Source organism: Mus musculus, chromosome 2 (genome assembly GCF_000001635.26).
Source record: "Mus musculus strain C57BL/6J chromosome 2, GRCm38.p6 C57BL/6J".
Lineage (NCBI taxonomy): Eukaryota > Metazoa > Chordata > Mammalia > Rodentia > Muridae > Mus > Mus musculus.
Window position 1 is genome coordinate 133583130 of NC_000068.7, and position 5150 is coordinate 133588279.

Sequence of the window (5150 nt, forward strand, 5' to 3'; positions counted from 1 at the left end):
CCCAGGGCAGTTATAGCCTTTCCTTTTTATTTCTTTTTTTTTCTTTCAGTTATAGAAGTATGAGTTTGTCGTAGATCATTTTCAGGACCCAGACTCTAACTAACCAGTACCTACCATCCCCTGACTACAGGGGCTCAGAAATAGGTATGTTTTCAATGAAATTTTGGTAAGGAGATTCTTTTCACTAAAGAGAAAGTCAGAGGAAGAGCTAAGGAGTTCTGGAAACAGCTAGGCTGGCTGTGGTGATGAGGATGGATATTGGTCAGAGCATCATCGAAGTGCATTGCACAAGCCTGATGGATCCCCATTTGCTCCTACTCTGTCTTCAAGCCTTGCCTGCCATTATGGGAGCAACACGTGCCCTAACATTCTAGCCAATGCAGATGCATTTGAACTGTCTGTTTCCCAGATTATTAATGGAAAGTCTCACATCAAGAAGCAGACTGGATCTTGTGGCCCATTGAAGCAAGAGGTCATCCTGGGAACCACTCTTTTTTTTTTTTCAATTTTTTATTAGATATTTTCTCCATTTACATTTCAAATGCTATCCTGAAATTCCCCTATGCCCTCTCCTTCCCCCCCACCCCCCAGCCCTGCTCCCCTACCCATCCACTCCCACTTCTTGGCCCTGGTTTTCCCGTGTACTGGAGCATATAAAGTTTGCAAGACTGAGGGACCTCTCTTCCCAATGATGGTCGACTAGGCCATCTTCTGCTACATATGCAGCTAGGGACACGAGCTCTGGGGTACTGGTTAGTTCATATTGTTGTTCCACCTATAGGTTTGCAGACCCCGTCAGCTTCTTGGATACTTTCACTAGCTCCTCCATTGGGGGCCTTGTGTTCCATCCAATAGCTGACTGTGAGCATCCACTTCTGTATTTGCCAGGCACTGGCATAGCCTCACATGAGACAGCTATATCAAGGTCCTTTCAGCAAAATCTTGCTGGCATGTGCAATAGTGTCTGTGTTTGGTGGCTGATTATGGGATGGATCCCCGGGTGGGGTAGTCTCTGGATGGTCCATCCTTTCATCTCAGATCTAAACTTTGTCTCTGTAACTCCTTCCATGGGTATTTTGTTCCCTATTCTAAGGAGGAATTAAGTATCCTCATGTTGGTCTTTCTTCTTCTTGATCTTCTTGTGTTTTGCAAAGTGTATCTTGGGTATTCTAAGTTTCTGGGCTAAAAAATATGGAACACTTCACAAATTTGCGTGTCATCCTTGCTCAGGGGCCATGCTAATCTTCTCTGTATCGTTCCAATTTTAGTATATGTGCTGCTGAAGCAAGCACGGAAACCACTCTTAATGCTGTCTGCCAAACAGGATAAGTGGAACACATTGTACAAAGCTCTGGATTCAGGACTCTTACATTAGTAAGAGGCAAGATGGAAGAGTGTAATTAAGTTTGGTGTAGACCTACAGTTCTGATGTTGGATCCCTGATATAGGAACTGTGCATGGCATCTCAGTAACATTGGTTTCCTCTGCTCCAGACCTGCAGCTTGCCCCGACTTCTTGCTCTAGCCTTGCTTATTCTAGGTTCCAAGGACAGCAGTAGCCTTTGTGGCTCCTCTACATCGATTCTATTTTCCCTCCCATTTTACCCATTATCTTGTCACAATTTTACATAATGAGGTTTTTAGGCAATGGAGGGAGTGTTATTTCCCTTTGAGGAGAGGGATGATAAGGACTGAACTCAGACCCTTACACATGTGAGGCAAGGTCTTTATCACTTAGCCATACCCCCAGACGTGGAGGCAGGGTGCAAAAAACTTCTTATATGACAGAAAAAATAGGAGAAAAATCTGCTGTGGCTTCCCATCTTTTTGTAGGAACCATCTTCAATGTTACTACTGTGAACCCTCCTGATAATGTAAGTCTGACTGCAAGCACTTCCATGAGAGTAGTATTTAGATACCAGCCTCCCTCCCGATGACATCATCTTCATCCTCCTAGATATCATGGAATAAATCATTCTGTATCCATTTGTCCTACAAGAAACTTCAGGTCAAAAATTGTTTAGGGTATTTGACATGTTTACTGGATAGGAAAGTCTTATTCTTTGTCATTAGATGAAGAAATGCCATGTCCTAGTGTATTTCTTTGAAGTGCCTAGGCCTCAGTTATCTAGCCACTATTTATAAAAAACATGCAAGCCATGTTGCTAAGGCTGCATGTATGAGTACATCCTTGGGTACAGGGCATACTTGTGTCCCCTCACTGAGTGTGGACTGAGCCAAGACCATATTTACCAGCAACTTTTATAAGCAAGCATCAGCTCCAAATGTCTTATTGTTAGCAGAGCTGTTTACCTCTTCTGTTGCCATAACACTTAGAACTCAGTGTTAACACTCAGTGACATTCTGACATTTTAATCTCAAGTACAAATATTATTATACCTGTTTGGGTCTTTGTTTGTTTGTTTGTTTGTTTGATTGATTGATTTTTTAAAAATCTTTTTTTTATTATTGTTTTACTTTTTATTCTTTTGACAGCTGGGAATGTAAGGTTCTGCTAGGTAAAGCAGAATATCAGTACTGGCAGGTTGTGGGCGAGAACATCAGAGCCAGAACCAAGTTACCTTAGTTCCACACTAAAATACATATAAAGAGAAACATGTGGGTAATATATGCGACTACCATGCCATTTGGCCAAATTTTCCAAATTCCAAATTAAGTGTTCATTTTTTCTTTAGAATAAGATGGTTTCACCTAGATGTCTTTCTTCCAAGAGCCCCTTTGCGTCTACTTCTAAGGCACACAGTCTTACTTTAGAGTTAGGATGTCTCACAGTCCCACGAAAGGCCATGGCAACCCTGACCGGGTTTCTAGTGAACTTTGGGTAAGCTTTGTGAGAAATGGGTGGCATTTTGACCGTGTGTTTTCATTCACCCATTCCAGAAAGCTGCTGCAGTGATAGGGCAGCCATTGTTCTCCTAGGGTGTGGTAAGCAGAGACAAGAGACAAAGAGTGTACTTGAGACGGAGGATTTGTTTTGGAGTGGAGCATAGGAAAGCAACCCATCTCTCTCTCATTGTTACTGAAAACAGTATCATCTCAGGCAAACAGATGGGGTAGGGTGCAGGGAGGACAACATTAAGACTAACTTTGAACAGCAATCCTGATAGGGAAAAGAAATTCAATAGGGAAAACCAGGGTTACAGTAAATAAAGTAAGCCTTGCTAAACATTAAGATATCTATGGTCATCTGGAAAGACTGAAAACATCGCTCAGTTAGATGCTCCCGGGGTCTGACTGCAGGGTTTCCGAGTTTTTACACAAAGAAAGTAAAAACTAGAGAGATCTTGTAAACTTGAACTAAAAGTACATTTCCCAATTAATCTCCACACAAGCAAGCATCATCAAATGACAGAAGCATCGCTAGCTCAAAGAGTTGAGCCTGACTTCTGCCAATCACAGAGTTTCTATGGAGCTGTGCTGACTCACAACAACCCCAGGAGGCCCGTCAACAAATCAGCTCAAGAACAGAAACAACAAAGATCTAGAGAAGATAGTGGTAAGCTATCTACTTAGGGGAAAGCAGACTCTGCAAAATTAGGTCAGGGAAATTACCAGGCAAAGGAGGGAACAGTAGTGTGCTGACAACAACCCCCAAACACAACAATAGAAATCTCAGAGCTGCTCTAAGGTGTTATCTAACATTTCTAATTTTCAGCAATAAAGGGCAAGATGAACAGAGAGAAAGGTTACCAACATTTAGAAGCTTGTCCCTACTATTTTTGAGGGTGGGCTGATGGACTTCGGTTCTTTTGAATAGCTATTGAAAGTAACAAACAATGTAGCTTTTAAAGAATTAAAGGGTAGCATAAAAACATGACTAATCAAACAATCTTAGTAAGGGACTATAATTTATATAAAACAACTAAGTAAAAATTTAACACTTGAAAGCAAACCATCTGAAGTAAAAAAATTACTGTAGCAGACTTGAGTGCCTGAAAGAATCAAGACACTGCAACTAGAGTAACTGAAATTATTAAAACTGAAAAGCTTTTTTGTTTTTAGTGAAAAAAAAAAAAACCCACACAAAGACCTCCTCTGGGACTCCAAAGCTATCTTGTGTCAGTCACAACAGTTATCAGTTACATCACTTATTGAAGTATCAGAAGGATAGGAGAGTGACAAAATACCAGGATATATATATATAAATCATTTCCAAATTTCAGCCAAAAACTAATCTACAGATTCTACAAAGCCAACAGACACACATACAGCCACACCAAACCATGTTATTGTCATGCTGCTAAACCCACAGACACAGAAAATCATGAAAAGAATAAAATGAAAACAACAACAACAACAAAAAAAAGCCCAAAACCCTCATCTTCCTCAAGACAACAAGAACATGATTGGTAGCTGACTACCCATTGAAAATCAGAGCACCAGAAAGCACTGGGTCGGAATGATGTACTCTGAGAGTGAGACTGTGCACCAAGAATGTGAAATCTGTTATAACCATCCTTCAAAACTGAAGGTGAAGGAAAGACATTACCGAATAATCAAAGAGTGATTGCATTTGTCGCTAGCCAACCTGTCTTACAACAAATATTAAAGGAAATACTTGGGCTGAAAAGGAATTACACGAAATAGTAACTAGAAGTTGCAGAAATAAACAAAGGAATTTAGAAGATCAATATCCAGACAGATGCATAAAACGAAATGAATGGGACTTTTTTTCTTTTCTTTAAAACCTGTTTGTATAAATTTATAACTGCTGATGTGGTTTAGACAGGAAATGATCCCAACTGTCATTGTTGTATCCTTGGTCCATTGGTGATGCTGTAAGGAGGTGAGTGTATCCTGAGGGTGCTACATTCCTCTGTGAGCTAATCCATTGAATTCCTACTGACCCTGGCCTATGCTCCTGAAGTACTCACTATCTTCTCTTATCACTGTGACAAAGTATGTGGCAGAAACAACTTAAAGGCAGGAGGTTTATTTTAAATAATCGCTTGGCCCCATGCACTTAGAAAGAACACCATGGTATAATGAGCAAGTGGTAGAGGGAAATTGTTCATTTAGAACCTGAACAGAACAGATAGGAGGCAGCAAGGGATAATACACCTTAAGGTATCTCCACCCTCCCCCAGTGATCATTTTTTTTTTCTAGAGCCTTCCCAAATAGTATCATCT

At 40.6% G+C, this 5150-nt stretch overlaps 1 non-coding gene across 1 annotated transcript; it reads right to left on the reverse strand.

Moving 5' to 3' along the window:
- Window positions 1-1185: 1185 nt before the first annotated feature.
- On the reverse strand, window positions 1186-1292 carry Gm25258. The gene has a single exon (XR_003954259.1). It is a non-coding gene; the product is annotated as a U6 spliceosomal RNA (small nuclear RNA).
- Between the last annotated feature and the right edge of the window lie 3858 nt (window positions 1293-5150).